Source organism: Pogona vitticeps, chromosome 2 (genome assembly GCF_051106095.1).
Source record: "Pogona vitticeps strain Pit_001003342236 chromosome 2, PviZW2.1, whole genome shotgun sequence".
In the NCBI taxonomy this organism is placed as follows: domain Eukaryota; kingdom Metazoa; phylum Chordata; class Lepidosauria; order Squamata; family Agamidae; genus Pogona; species Pogona vitticeps.
This window is the reverse complement of record NC_135784.1, coordinates 97477570-97494395: the sequence shown is the minus strand read 5'-3', so window position 1 is coordinate 97494395 and position 16826 is coordinate 97477570.

Sequence of the window (16826 nt, the reverse complement as noted above, 5' to 3'; positions counted from 1 at the left end):
AAATGTCTAGCTGTATTCCTTAAAATATATATATTTGTAATCTCTTTCTCTCTCTTTGAAGTCAAACCTGCATGCGACGGGATACTCGGCTCGCGCTTCCCCTCTCTCTCTCTCTCTCTCTCTCTCTCTCTCTCTCTCTCTCTCTCTCATCTCTCTCTCTCCTCTCTCTCTCTCTCTCTCTCTCTCTCTGTGACGGGGCGGGAAAACGCCTCTCCGCTCCCTCCCTGGGAGCCCTTCTCGGCCGAGAGCGCCTAGGCTCCGCCCACAGCCCGGCTGAATCCCGGGGGTGGGGTCTGGAGGGCCGAGCGAGCCCTCGGTTCCCCCCCCCCCCCACGAGAGGGCTTGGGCTGCCAGGAGTAATAGGTTTCCGTCTTCCTGACCATCCCAGCGACTGAAGTTTTGGGGTTGTGCTTTTTAAGGCTAGCAACTTGATTTTCAGGAAGAAGGGCCTATGAGCTCCGTGGGCGGTGGCCACATCAAGGGCCCCGTCCCTACTTTCAACGCTATCTTTTCTTGGGTAGAGAGCCTGATCAGACCTGATATCTAGAAGAAACTAATCATTTGCCTACTTGTGCCTTTTTGAGCCCTTTAGGAGGGCTTGTTTTTAGTGTCTGTGGGATTGTTGGTTTTTTGTGCATAGGTGCACTTGGCTGGTCTGTTTCTAGGGCATCACTGATCGCTGGGAGCAGACAAAACACAGCCTTGCTCCTTCCTTTGTCAATTTCTGGTATTGTGAAGTGGCTTAATAAGTGAGCCACTTCAGGATATTGGCTAATTGAAAACTTCCCCTGCTCTTCTCTAAAGGGCAGGAGAAATGACATTATCATCATTTTTTTTTTAATTAATACAAAATAACCCTACTACCACAAAAAGAAATTATAAAAACAATACAAAACAATAAAATACAATTACCCAAGTGCTCCCATCACCTTCAGGACTAGCATTACTCTTCATTCAATCCATTTTCACTCCGAAATTTCATTGTTTCTTCCCTCTCCGAAATACATGTTCCAAAAATACATCCATATTTTCTTAAAATCATTATTTTTCAAACTGGCATCATCATCATTAAAAAAAAAAAACCCAGCCACAGCCATCATAATTATTCCGTCTTGTAGATGGTTGCTGATGTGCTGTGTCACTTAAACTTTTTTCCTTTGCCTTTGTGTGAAGTGCCAACTGAAACCCATAGTTTCAGTCAGCAATATAACTGAATAAATTTTGCTGTTTATGTAACATTTTTAGGTTCTATTGGGCTATTTGTTTACTTAAATATCTCTTGATTAAACTTTGTAAGTGCAATTTCACAAAATGAATCTCTTCTTATTCGCAGTTATATACAGGAATGAGCAATTATAACAACAACCAATGCTATAGTTTGTGCACCCAAGTCCTAGGCAACAGCACCCATATAGAAGTTGCTTGTAGAATTGCAAAGTTCAAGTGTTCTTTTGAATTCAAATTCAGATTTTAAAATATCTTTGTCAACTAGTTTGGGTATCCATAACACAGAAGAACCAGCCCCATATGCAGAGTCTTCAAAAACCCTAAAATAAAATATCAATTCAGTTGTAATACATAAATTCACTATGTGGATCCACCCTTACAACACAAATGTACAGGAAGTGTATCTAGACCAAGTTGACAAGGGCCTTAGAAGTCTAAGTGACAATAGCAGCTCGAGCCTTTTCAGATCTCCTGCTCATTGATTCAGATGTCTTACTTGCACCCCGCTCTTTCTTAATCTCATCCCTATGGGCTGAACCTGTACTGTATTTCATAGGAGTTACATTTAACCACAAGTAAAACTGAAGGTTGCATATCAGATGTAACTGACTGGGAAAATATGATATCCACCTGACAAGGTACAGTACTTTATATCATGTTCAACTGAAGCAGTGCATCTCCCCAGTAGATATGCAGCCTTAATGGGCATTGAGCCTCAGTGCCTGCGACTAGGTTCATTGTGATTCATAGGCAATTCCCTTAGTCAGGCAGGAAAAATTGATGGAGACTCCTTTATAGCATCAACAGATTTATTAATCATAACAAAAGGAGAATCAACAACTATCTCCACCGGGTCTAATAAACTAATGTCCTTTAACTGGTCATAACTTGTCTTCAACAGTTCAATCTCGTTTCTGAAATGATTTATGAAGGGGCTGATCCAAACCTCTCCCGATCCAGGGGCTTGTGCAGTGGAGTGCTCCTCATGGCGCAAATAGTCCCACAACATGGGTGTCTGGCCCAGTCACTCTCCGGAGGTGGTTGGTTGAAAGAAGACCATCTTCCTCCAACGACCTTGTCCCCTGGTGTACACCACCACTGTCCATTCCAAGGGATCCAGTGTGGGGTCCTTCTGCTTGGCCGGATCTGGAATTGGAAGTAACCCTCCGGTCTTCAAGTTCGGGAAATTGTGTAGCAGACTTTTCATCCTCTTTACTACTTTCTCCTTCTCCCCCCTCACATTCCTTCTTCCTCTCCTCCTCTCTCAATTTTGAATTTCCCGCTTTTTCTCTTGCCCTTCTATATCCTCCTCTCAGATGGGTAACACTAAGCCCTCCCCCTTTTCACACCCCTTTTCCTCCACTAAGCAGATCTCCACCTTCTCTTTAACTATCTCCTCTCTGGTTTCTACTCTCTTTCCATCTCTCTCTCTCTCTCAGTGCCATTAATGCATTTTGGAATTCTCAATGTTTAAAAACAATTGTGTCTTGTGGCACCTAAAGATCAAAGATACAATCCTAGCAAACCAAGATGCCTGATGACCACCTGAGCTAAGACAAGGCCTGTTCCTTCAACTGTGCTGTCTCTAAGCCCCTCCAGCCTCAATTTGGTTGTAGCTACATAGCCAAATCCAATGGTATTTTAATCATTTTATTGTATTGAATTTTAATTATTGTAAACCGCCCAGAGACCTCTGGGTAGAGTGGGCGGCATATAAATGAAATTAATTAATTAATTAATTAATTAATTAATTAATTAATTAATTAATTAATTAATTAATTAAATAAATAAATAAATAAATAAATAAATAAATAAATAAATAAATAAATAAAATGGGATTTGCTCCACTAATAAAGCAGGTGATTTCTTTTTTAAATTGACCACCTCATGCAAAAGCTGATTTGAATCAGTCCAACCCTTTTGCTCCCACATAGGCTTTTTTCTGTTTGCCATTTGAGGGGTGGGGTTTTTTCCCTACTTTTTCAAGCTTGGAACATTTGGAATGGGTTTTTTTTTTCCTGTTTGATTAGTTGCGATACATTTTTGTAAAGATGAGGCATGAATCTCTAGAGGTGATGTAGTGATTTCAGTGATGTAGACAGCTGGAGCATAGTGGTCAAGACAGGCGGACCATGTTCCCCACACTTGTTTCCTCTCCATTGACTGCTGTCCCAATTGTTAAGTTTCTTACATATATGACTAGATTACCCTATCACTAGGTTCTCATTGTCATTATTTCCCACATTTATACGCATAAAGGGATTGGCAGAGGGGGGACTAGACGAAGGAAGGGAAGACGGGAAGTTGTGGGCTCAAATTTGAATCGCATTGCATCCAGTATGAACACTGATCTCCTGAATCAACCCACAGCCTCTGGATCAGCACTGACCACAATTTCAAACACGAGGGAGGCTGTGAATCAAATTGTAGCAAAGCCAATTTGGTTTCGCTTTCCAGTGTAGTCACATCCTTTGTGAAGACACAGCAGATAAATCACTGGGCTGGAAGAGGCTTTGTTCCTCCTCTGCCTCTTTTTTCTGGCTCTTCCATTGGCTATTGTTGGTTCAATAAATACAAGGGTGGTTGTACAAGCACAAAAGGCTTACCTCCATTCCCATACCCATTATAGCCGGCACATCTTTAAGTGAATGTAGGCCCTGCTTGGCCTAAGTTAAAAAGTTAGGCAGGCTTATGCTGTCAAAGTGACAAGTTCATTCACTGTGCTGTATTTCTATCACAATACTCTGATTTTCATTTTCACTTTCTATTTTACTTGCTGAAACAGACTACTGCAGCTACTGTAGTTGGTTACTTCAAATGAATGTTTCCTGTCAGCAGGTGGCAGTAGCAGTACAGTCATAAATTGCTGGGATTTTGCATGCCTTTGAACAGGAGGATTAACTCCAAGTATATTATTTTTGTTGTGGTTTTTTTGGGCTCTTTGGCCATGTTCTGAAGGTTGTTCTTCCTGACGTTTTGCCAGTCTCTGTGGCCGGCATCTTCAGAGGACTGGAGTAGGAACTCTGTCCATCCTCTGTTCCTGGCAAAACGTCAGGAAGCACAACCTTCAGAACACGGCCAAAAAGCCTGAAAAACCCACGACAACCAACTGATCCCGGCCATGAAAGCCTTTGAGAATACATATATTATTTTTCTCTGTCATGAAAGTTATGCAGATCTGTGACCAAAACATCTTGTACTGACAATAATTCTTGAAAGAACAATCTCTTGGGGAAATACAAGTAATTTAAGGGAAGTAATCATATATTTCTTGCCAGGTTTAAAGGGGATCACAATAGTCTGAAAGAGTTTGTGTGCTGCTTTGGACAGAGTGTCGGACCCAGGAGACCTGAGTTCAAGTGTGTGTGTGTGTGTGTGTGTGTGTGTGTGTGTGTGTGTGTGTGTGTGTGTGTGTGTGTGTGTGTGTGTGTGTGTGTGTGTGTGTGTGTGTGTGTGTGTGTGTGTGTGTGTGTGTGTGTGTGTGTGAGAGAGAGAGAGAGAGAGAGAGAGAGAGAGAGAGAGAGAGAGAGAGAGAGAGAGAGAGAGAGAGAGAGAATAGTAAAACCACTCCATAAATATTTCATGTACCGAAATAAACCTTGGAGAAAAATTAGGGTAGAAATCAAATTGAAGCCACATAACATACATAGGATGTATGATTAATTTTAGGAAACACAGTAGTAAAAAGGCCAGAGGAATCACCCTGGCAATGCAAACACAATATGGGCAACAGTATAAAACAACAAGAAAGGTAGATCAAACAGGTAGATATCACCCTTTGCTGTTGAAATGGGGACTTATAGCTGAAAAGACTAATGGTCAGACAAGCAAAAGTGTGGTCCTGACCCTATGATGTTACTTGCAAAAGAGCATTAGGATTTGGTGCAGGTGTCCCTCCACTGGCCTTTGCCAGAGAGAAAAAGCTTCCCCCTGGGGGCTTCTGCTATCATGGAGGTAAGCTCCATTCTGCCTCTGAAGAATGCCATGGCCAGAAAACTACTGACTCTGAAAGTGGCCTGAAACAAGGGGGTCAGGGGATTGTCAGGAGATAGGCTGAAACAAGCTTTGGGGCTGCTGCACCCCCACCCTCTCCACCTGTCCTGAAGGGACCTGCTCTGGCTATGCCCAGCATCACCTCTGTGGTCTTCAATGGAAGGGGTTTAAACTGTAGCTACCTGCTGGTAGGTGCCTTGTAGATGGTTTTTGATCTGCCACGTCTTCTACACAGCCTCACTTAACATAGCTCTGGAGCTTCTTTTAAATCGAAGAAATGAAGGAAAATGTAGTCATGTATTGGGAAAGTGGAAAACAAAAAAGAACTCAGGTGCTGAAGTGACTTCACTGTAAGATGCAGCCTCATTCCCCACCACGCTGTTTCTGCAACACTGATATCAACGGCAGTTTCTTCTGTTATCACACAGTAAGGTTGGAAAAACTATACCTATTGGTTTAATTTCCTCTTTTCAGCAGCCAGGAAACAGTAGGAAGAACTCTTTTCAGTGGTTGTCCTGGGTTTTTCGGGCTCTTGGGTCATGTTCTGAAGGTTGTTCTTCCTAACGTTTCGCCAGTCTCCGTATCTGGCATCTTCAGAGGCCAGCAACCTGAGCCCTGGGAGGACAGCCTAACCTTGTATCCCCTTCTCTGTAAGGCAAGTTGCTGGTGTGGATCAGAAGGTGGTGTAGGTATAGAAGGAAATACCCTTCCCAGAAGTAAATAATGGTATTGGAAACCTTCCAAGTCTCGACTAACCACAGGTCAGTATTTTTAATTTTACACCTACATTACAAAATTTAGAAACCATAGACAGTTCAGGCAAACTGTTAGAACACAGTATAAATTAGGTTTGTCATACAAATTCCGTACATAGGTAAATTAGCTTGTTTAAGACTGACAAAAGGAGTTAATAGCAATCCAACCACATTGTATAAAAAGTATGGGAACGAGATGAATGCTAAAACCATGAATGCAGTATGGGACGTCTCCATCCCCAAATGGCTATCTTCTACTTATGACCATGCGTTTTTACAGTATTAATGAAAAGGCAGGGCAAGCATATCACCGTTAACATTTTGTAGAGCTATGTACAATCACAAAACCGTAACATTTTTCAAGTACAGTACCTTACTGTTTTGTCTTCCAAAGTGGTCTAAGTATCAGTAATAATTCGAGAACTTTAAACAGCAAATTTACACTATCAGTGTTAATATGGATTCCAAATTGACCTGGAAATTCAAGTCACACCATGAAGAGAGCTGTCTTCAAAAACACAAATTACAAGGAAGGAGAGGAACTGCTACACATTATTTGTATGTACACATTCAGGAAACAGCTAAGATGTTTGTACAGATATCACTTTAATTTTTTGTGCCTTTTGCTCTTGGTATTTAATGGGGTTACTCAGAACAATCACCCCATTTTGTAAACAAGCTTTTAGAGATTATCTAGTAGAATTTTAATTAAAACAAGGGATAGGATCTGCATTTAAGACTCATTAGCTATGACTTACATCTTAATTGATACCCAAACTGTTACGAGCCTTTGAACAGTAACTTCCTGTACTGGGTAAAAAGCGCCTTTTAAAACATTTATGTGGCATTTGTGTTGTGCATGGAAGTCTGTTGAAGCTGATCACCTTGACTTTAGCTATATATCTAGGGAGCTCTTTGTATAGAGCCATTATAAGGTTTAGATAGATATACTGTAGCTCTAGTACGAAGGACAGTTTATATGATTCGCAAATTAAGTAGCAGAATTTTTTCCAGGACTATATGGTCTGCATTCTATGCATTATGTAATCTATATGTCATGTTTCCATGTTTGTTAAACCTACCTCACCCCCAACCCCGTGCAAAAAAAAAGGTATATAAAGGCTGTAATAATTACCTGGGGGGGGGGGAGTTATGTTGACCAAAGTGGGGCCAATTTCTGAGTAATACAGACCCAAATCTAATTAATGCGAATGGAGGGAGAAAATGGGTTAGTGGAGTCTGTTACTCGTACTGCAAGGTGCAAGTAGCCCACCTATTCTTACAGTCCTATTCTCGTTCTTCAGCATTCCTGCTCTTATGCATTCCTGTTCTTATTTGTATCACCTGGAACTAGTGATCCATAAGTGCAATGTTATTTGCACTAGCAAACTGATGTGAAAAAGGATGTAATTGGATACTCTCTCTCTCTCTCTCTGTGCCTGCTGTCAAGTCTGAACCAACTTATAGCAACCCTAATAGGGTTTTCAAGGTGAAATATTTAAGGAGTGGTTTTACCAGTTCCATTCTCCCAGAGAGTTTATGTGGCAAAATGTGGATTCAAACCCTGTTCTCCAGAGTCCTAGTCTGTCACTCTATGCCCTACACCACACTGGGAATCATACACTATAACCCCCTTTCCCTTCACATGCTTGTTAGGAGTACTCTGGAATTTGTCTTTGATGGAGAGCCGACGTCCGCATAGTCAAAGCTATGGTTTTTCCAATAGCAATGTATGGAAGTGAGAGCTGGACCATAAAGAAGGCTGACCGCCGAAGAATTGATGCTTTTGAATTGCGGTGCTGGAGGAGGCTCTTGAGAGTCCCCTGGACTGCAAGGAGAACAAACCTATCCATTCTGAAGGAAATCAACCCTGAGTGCTCACTGGAAGGACAGATCCTGAAGATGAAACTCCAATACTTTGGCCATCTGATGAGAAGAGAAGACTCCCTGGAAAAGACCCTGATGCTGGGAAAGTGTGAAGGCAAGAGGGGAAGGGGATGACAGAGGATGAGATGGTTGGACAGTGTCATCGAAAATACCAACATGAATTTGACCAAACTCCAGGAGGCAGTGGAAGACAAGAGGGCCTGGTGTGCTCTGGTCCATGGGGGTCACAAAGAGTCAGACACAACTTAACGACTAAACAACAACAAACACAAACACGGAAACTAGCTCCCAACTGCAGTGTTTCAATCCAATAAAAGCTTTAGCATATTATTCTGCTGCATTCATTGACTACACCTAAGACAGCAATACCAGATGTTATAGCTTTTGCAGCAGATGTTTTGTTGGCAGTTCTATAGAAACACAGTGGACACATACACTTTAAATGCTAAAGCATAAAGTCCTGCATCCTAACGTGCAAATATCTGAAAACGTATTTCAGTTGTTATACAGGAATTTTACTTCTGTTTCCTAAGTCTTTTTTTCAGAGGCAAGTTACTAATAGCATAACTGACAGAATAATGGCTAAGATACAGAGACCACATGTGCAATTTAAAAAGGTTTCTGCACTTATTTGTACAGGATTTTCCTTTACATATGCAACCACTTTGTATTGTATTGAAGGTTATTAACCAGAGAGGTTCCTGGCTTCCAGAAGTAGTTTTTTGGGTAGATCCAAGGGACAGCAGTGAAAAGAGGACCTTTTGAAAAGCCCGTGTGTCAAGGAGATGATGGCACATAGGCCTTTGGCTCACCATACTGGGGGTCTTTTGGGATATATTTTGCTCTGAGACAAGTTGAGATCTTAATGTTTTTCACATGCATGATCACTGCAAGTGACTTGTCTCGTTCAGCATTCATCAAAATATAATGGACTTTGTGTATGCTACATGATTTCCCTGTGTGTATTTGCAATGTAACTTGCTTTGTAGTAGAACTAAAGGTGTCCAAATGCGCTCAGAACTAAGATTTCAAAAATCTCAGTAACTCATGGGCACGATTCCATATATAGAAAATACAACATATGCATTAGCTCTCCCTAAATGTACCTTGGGTTGCAAACTAAATGACAGAGACTGACCAAACCAGGCTTTCACCCTCAGCATTTGCCACCAACCACACCAGGTCGGACAATTAAAAGAAGTGGGATGGGGTTTGGGGGAGGAATCAGAACTGGAATCAACCAGACATCTACTTTTTATTTTGTTTGTGAGGGTTGTGCTCGGGCTTATTTATGCATTTCTGGGGGATGTCAGGAATAATAAAAACCCCTCTTGTCTATTTTTCTTTCAAAGTGGGGAAGCATGAGGCCTATACCTGGAGAGTCTCTCCCCCCCCCACATGCCCTTGTGGCCTACAGGCCCACCCTCACCTCAGCAATAAAGCCTGGCACCGCATGGGTATGATCCAATCAGATGAAGTGAGCTTCCATGGATAATTTATTTTAATAAATAACATAATCTCTTATCTATTTTATATACATAGGTTGTTTGTTATTCAGCTCAGCTGGGATACTAATAAAAGCAACCACTGCTCCTCTACAGAAGTCCATGAAAACTTTGTTCAAACGTTGCTCTTCCTCCTTACCTAAAAGCTCATTGCACCGCTTATTCCACATCACAGTGCCAGATGGTGCAAATCACTTGCCACATTGATTTTTATGACAATGACATTTGTGACAGCATCACTGATCTAAAGCTAATTTTAAAAAAATATTTCCTGATCATCCTTTTTCAGAATAATATCAGAGTATTCTAAGCAAGGCAATCATATTAATCTGATATTCCTCTTTTTATCGTGATAGGAGTTGAAACAATACCAGAATTAATGCTGATAAAAATGTTCTATGTTTGTTAAATAAACTGGCAATATATTCACAATTCAGAATAAAATACGAATCATACAGTTAGGGAAGGGTCAGACCAGTGTGTTTCGCCACACTATAACTGAACTACCCAAATCCAACCTGCCACATCACTTAAATATTTTTATGAAACTGATACCACTACTTGCTACGCCAATTACCCTTTATTTCAAATTGTGTATACATTTTGTAGTCTTTAAACAGATCTGATTATTACAAGCAGAACTGTCAACTTCAAGGACTGAAGTAATTAGTCTGGAACTAATTACTTATTTTGACACATTTTGTTTAACAACTGAACAACATTTCTAACCATTTAGTGAAAAGGAGGTGACATTTCTCCATTTAATGCCACTTGCAGGAGTTGTAGCATTTGGACAGAATTTTCTGTCTGTTTCATGAAAGAGAGATATTTTTAACTCCTTCAACGCAACTCTGGGAAATAGCAGCAGGTGGATTGGGTGTTTGTCAGACCCATTAATGCTCCCACTCTTCCCTTTCATGAAACTGAGAACTTGTACTGCTCTGATTTTGAAACTAATAAACACCAGAGTCAATGTGGGCATTTTTTAAAGAGAATCACACATTCTACCTGAAGGCTACTAGACATATAAATGGAATCCTTCTGACCTCAGTTTAAGCTAGACACGCCTACCTCCTGGAGTCTAGCAAGGGAAAACCATTATGATAGCAGGCTGTTTTATTCAGGTTAGAATGCATATGCATATCAGAGCTAAACCTGCATTTAAGGTACATCTGGAGTGGATGACATTCTGATCTGCATTACTATCTACAGTCAACATGGATATTCAATTATGTGCATTTTTATGAAATTGCTAAATGTATGGGAATGTGTGCTCTCTTTGGAGCAACATTTTTCCCTTTAACATAGCATGTTTTAGATATTTTTTATCTTTTATTGTATTTATGTTTTATGTTTTATTGTATTTTAATTACTTTTTAATTATGAGCCGCCCAGAGACCTTTGGGTTGAGTGGGCAGCATATAAGTTGAATTAATAATAATAATAATAATAATAATAATAATAATAATAATAATAATAATAATAATAATAATAATAATAATAATAATAATAATAATAATAATAATAATAATAATAATAATAATAATAATATTGCATGGAATGGAACACACCTTTCGGCAAAGATCATGTTGTAGGACATTGCCTCCTAGTTACAAAAGTGTGTGTTTGTGTGTGTGTTTCTGTTTGAGAGAGAGAGAGAGAGAGAGAGAGAGAGAGAGAGAGAGAGAGAGAGAGAGAGAGAGAGATTTCTATATTTGGAAGACTTCAAGTATAGAAGTCCTGAAGATGTAAGAAAAATATTTGAGGAATTAATGATACACAATTACATCATCTAGAGAGAGGATGATTAAACTTATTAGCTGAGTAAAAGTGGGGAGGATGAATCCATTCTTGTCTACTACTGACACATAAAACGTCTTGCAGCACAACTCTGGATGAATGAGGGTCTTTGGGTCCCATAATAAATTGAGATAAGGAACCATTTCGAATTCAGTACGATCCACGTCTGCAGGATTGGTGTCTGTAGTTGGCCACAGCCCTAAAAACAACATACAAAGGTGCCCCCCTTGTATATTATTATACAAGGATTCCCTCCTACACATGGTTTCAGGCATCCATGGTAGGTATGGAGCCAGTCCCCTGTGGATACATGGGTCCTATGGTATACAGAATTGGGACTTTAAAATAGATCCTGGGAGTATTATTCCCATTATACTTTTTTTCTGATAAGACTAGTTTTGGAATTATTTTGAATAATTCCCCATTCTTTCCTCTAAATCTTCACAGAAGAATTATGTTAATGCTTCCTGAAAGGATTTATATAATATATTCATATTATATTTTGGGAGAATATATTTGCTTTGTTCCTCACATACAGAATCTGCAGAAACAGTTCTTACAAATGCAAATAACGGCATTAGACGTTTGCAGCAGTTATCGGATAGCGACTGTGAGGTTAGGTGAGCCTCAGCATACTTTAAAATTCTTTAACTACTCGTATATTTTCTATAGGAATACATTTCTGTTTGCTACAATTATGTATCATCAACCTGTTTCCAACTTGTACAACCCTATGAATTAGAGACTTTCAGAATGTCCTATCCTTAACAAGCTCTTGCAAACTCAAAGTTGTGGCTTATTTTATTAGGTAAATCCATCTCTTACTTGGTCTTCCTCTTTTCCTGCTGCCTTCAACTTTTCCCAGCATTAAAATCTTGCTACTATACTTGCCCTACTATATGAGAACAGGATATTTTAGAAGATTTATGTGCACATATTATCTTAAATAGTATGAAAGGATAACAAATATTTTTGAAGGGTACATTTTATTTCCTCATTCATTTTAGGTACTCTACTGGATTATCATCTGCACATGGTAACCCAGGCTAGAATTTCAGCTGCTCCAGTGCTGGTGCAGGTGGTTGGTCCGGCTGTCGTATCTTTGCTACCATCTACAGTACTTTTAACCCTGACAAGTGTCACCTTCCTGCTCCCGTTAGTTGAAGTTACTTTATGTAGGCACAGTTCTTAGAGGATCTTTTGTGACTGCCAGATAGTTGGCAAAACTGAGAACGCTGCAGGAGGACATTTCTCATCCCATAGCCAAAAAACATTTAGAAGCTTTACCCAAAAGAAGTTATAGAAAACAATACAATTTTTTGCAAATGTTGGTAGTTAAACATAAACATGGAAAATTTATGTTGTTTCTCCCAATTAGATTTCAGATGTTCTGCCATGAAACAGCGCAGTGAGTGACTGAAAAAAGCACATTGTGAATTAATGGATATTGGGGGTACCTTTCAAAATATAAAAATATGTATTTGTTTTCTGAGAGAGCAGTTGAAAGTGGTTCCTACTACCTGGACAGTTAGTCCACACTAACTGTAAAGTAGCAGTCTCTCCTAAGCCTAGATGTTGTCAAACTACAGCTCCTATTATCCCTAGCTAGTATCAGCAGTGGTCAGGGATAATAAGAGTTGCAGTTTAGCTTCTGTTTGGTGGCCCAAGGTTGGCAAATGCTGCTGTGAAACCTCTTGTTGACTGTGTGTGTTTCAGAGATCTCTCCACAAGGGGCAAGTATGAAGCTAAACCTCATTAAAAACAAAAACTCTGAAAATTTGGATTTTCAAGAATCTATGATCTTTATCAACTGTATATGAGTGTGATAAAGGCAAAGAGACTTTCATTGCTACTTTTGATAAAGGCAGGGTATTCTTACCGAGTGATATGAAATATCACTGTAGAAAGTTAATTCAGTTACTGAGGACATCTAAATAGAGGCATGTAGTTTTAAGTAGTTTCTTCTTTCTCTGAAATCCCTGCAATCTGAGCTATTCCTAGTTCTCCACCTATGAAATTTGGAGGCCAATTCAAGTCTTTGGAATTCAGCCCAAGCCGATTTATACCCATTTCACTCTACACACCCTGGATCTGAATAGGCTTATAAGCTTCCATTGACTTGCACTGGAAAAAGCAAACTGCTATAACTTTTTGTTTTTGCACTGATACACATGACATTTCGAACATATGGACTCTGAAGAGGGGAAGAAACCTGCATAATTTCAGACAGCAGGCTTCAAGGATTTGTGTGTAAAGCATCTTTAAATTGTTCATTTAAAAAGAAAGGCTAATGTGAGCCATCCAATTTGAAATCTGCTCCACACACAATAGGATTTGTGATCTGAACCAGGGAAATTCATTTAGTAATTCAAGATTTGTCAAAACCTTGGCACAGCCCTAGTTGGAATTATAATTCTGCAGCGTGAAAGGCTAGTGATCCCTAACAGAATTTTCAACACCCTTGCTAACTCTCGGGATTCTTGGGAGAAACTCACAACAGCCACTGGACTGATACACATTTGCAGTATCCTCAAAAATAAAATACCGATCAACTATTTTAGTATGGTAAGCTCTGTACAGATTTTCAGCTGCTGTCAGTGTTGAATGAAAGATGCTCAGCATACTTGAGGAATAAGGCCCCTTATTGGCACATATGACATTTTTCTACTTTTGCATTTTTAGGACTTTGTTCTTGATCAACTTTTTAAATGTAACTTCCAGGAAGATACGTGGGTGTTAAATTCAGCTGGAATTACAGACATGCTTTGCAGACAAGCTTATATAACAAATTCTAATGTGTATTATGTAACAGGGAACTCATGTAATCCTTGGATGCACTACAGTAGCACACAAATACTTAGGATCAGACATACAGAGAACTATGCCTGTCAAATACAGGGAAATATGACAGTAAGTTAAAGACTTGGGTATATATGTATACATATTAGGATCAGAGCATGAGACATCTTTTCAGAGTGGTGCCATTCAGACAATTAAAACCTAACATGCCACTAGTGGGACTTGAAAATTTTATTTCCCTCCTCTCTCTTCACCTAAGCTCTGGCTGATTGTGTTGATGCCTGCTGTTGTGCTTGTGGAAGTGTGTGGATGGATCCTACCCATTTGTAGGGTTGGTTTTTGCTTCATGCAGACACGGTATCTGCTTTGAACCACTGAAAATCAATCAACATTCTTTCACTTTAGCAAAAGTTAGCTCATCATTTAGCTACTTCCATACTGCATAATGTCTACCATTATAGTCATCAGCAGGCAGTTTAAAAGATGTGCACATTTAAGGGCACAGCTATTCAAATACACTGCTCGAGAATACATTTATACTTGTTCCCGATCTGTCAGAATGTATGAACGCTACAAAGAAATCACTTCAGTAATGGTTTTTTACACAGAGGACTTTTAAGTTTAAAAGGACCTCTTGTCATCAGTACATATTCAAATGTTAATAGCAAACTGCTTTATGAATAGTGTCAAATCAACCCTGTCTTCAGTTGTGAAATAATTTGAGACAGAAGCCTGGTTATCAGATGGGCTCCATGAAACTTACTGAGACAATTCTTAGTGACTTTTCTCAACAGAAAGCATTTCATATTCTATTTCTTATTTCCCTACAATGCCAGTGCACCCAAGCTGGGTGACCACTTTGTAACCAGTGTACATTATAATGCCTTTCAAGCAGCCATGCATTTTACTTCACAGAATAATATCAGGAAGGAGCGGGTGTCATGTAGGGAGTTTTATCAAATTCCCTGTTAAATGAAGGGAACCCAAAGTTAGTGCATCCTTGATTGATGGCTATCCAGCTTCTCTTTGAAGAACTCATCTCCCAGGCAACTGGTACTGCTGTCAAACTATTTTTATGAAGACGTTTCTCTTAATATTCAACCAAATTCTTCTCCAAGTCCACCAGATCCTACCCCTGCCCACTGGAGCATCAAGGAACAAGTCTTCTGCGTGACAGCCCTTCAGATATTTAAAGGGTACTATTGTGTCTCTGTTTAGTCTTCCCTATGCTAAACATAACCAAATATGTCTACTTTTCCTCAAAGGATTAGTTTCCCACATCCCCCACCATCCTCATTATCCACCTATGAACCTACAAGATTTGTCTTCATCCTTCATAAAATGTGGTACCCAGAACTGGCGCCAATTATTTCATATGAGTTCTGACCAAAGAAGAATAAAAGGGAACTACTTCTTTTAAGTTCTTGGAAAGAACTATTAATACAACCTAAAATTGCATTAGCCTTTCTACAGCCATATTATGTTTCCAGCTCATGTTCAATTTATGATTAACTGCAGTCCAAAGATCTTTTCCCGATATAGTACTGCCACAGCATGTATCTCCCACTCTATAGCCAGGGGCACCTGTGGACCTTTTTAAAAACAGCAACAACCTAAACATAAAACTTTAGCCTAAACCCAACTGCCAATTTCAACCTCAGTAGACCCACTGAATCATTGGGTATACTGTGAACCAACACCCACACAAACTCCACTGTTTCAATAGTCTGCTTTCACTGAGATTAACAATCAGATTTAGGTCTTTGTACCCTGCTTTCTTATTCTGTTTGAGCCCACATTTCTAATCTGTCAAGATTATTTTGGACTACTCTTGTCATATTACTATTTTTGAATTACTGTCTTTTGATGTATTCATTATTCTTCCCAATGTATTAATTATTCTTCCCTGCAAACTTGTTAAGGATTTCCATTTTTATGGTCACTGATTAAAAAAAATGATGAAGATTACCAGCTCTGGACAGCCATTTGGTACTCCACTTGAAACTTCTTCCGAATTTGATAAGGATTTAGTACATTTTCCCAGCTGGTTCTGAGTATCAGTGATGTTACCAACTAGACTACCCAAATATGTTAAATAATAGCATAGAGAACTGTCAAATGCTTTGCTGAAACCAACTAGTAACTAATAAAAAAGGGGTAAGATTAATCTGGAAGTGTCTGTTCTGAATAAATTCATGTTGGCTTCTAATTGTTATTCATCTCTCTCTTTATCAAGCTGCATATAAACTGGCAGCTCTATTATTTATTCTAGCATTCTCCCTTGTATCAAAGTCAGATAGACATTCCTGTAGTTTCAGAGATTCTTTTTCTCTGTTCTTATACAGTAGTTTAGAAAACCTTTTCTTTTTCCATAAATTTTGTTGCCTCCTACCCATTCTCTAGGATTTTTTAAAGATGGGATACTCACAAAGAAGGCCGTAAAGAAATCATCTCTCATTTCTCGTTCAGATACCAGAACCTGTTCTCTTTTTCAGTACATAACTGTGCATAGTTGAACTTAAACACTGCAGCCCCGATATAACAGCCATTAAGAATATTTTCTGCATGAAGGCATCCAATGCTGACACTAATAAGCTTATCATGTAGGGAGAGGATTTCTATGACATGTCATATTTTTCTGTAGCCTATGTTTGCACTTATAAGTGGGTTTGGATATGTTTATGAGTAATACGGTGAGAAAGGCCAGATTACTCATAAACAAGTTTGAACTTGCTTGTGAGTTCAAGTATAGGCTGCAGAGAAAGCATGAAATGTCACAGAGATGAGCAATTTACCATATTGCTAGAATTAATCATATGAAGCAAATTCATATATTATTAAATGACTGATTGCCTGTGGT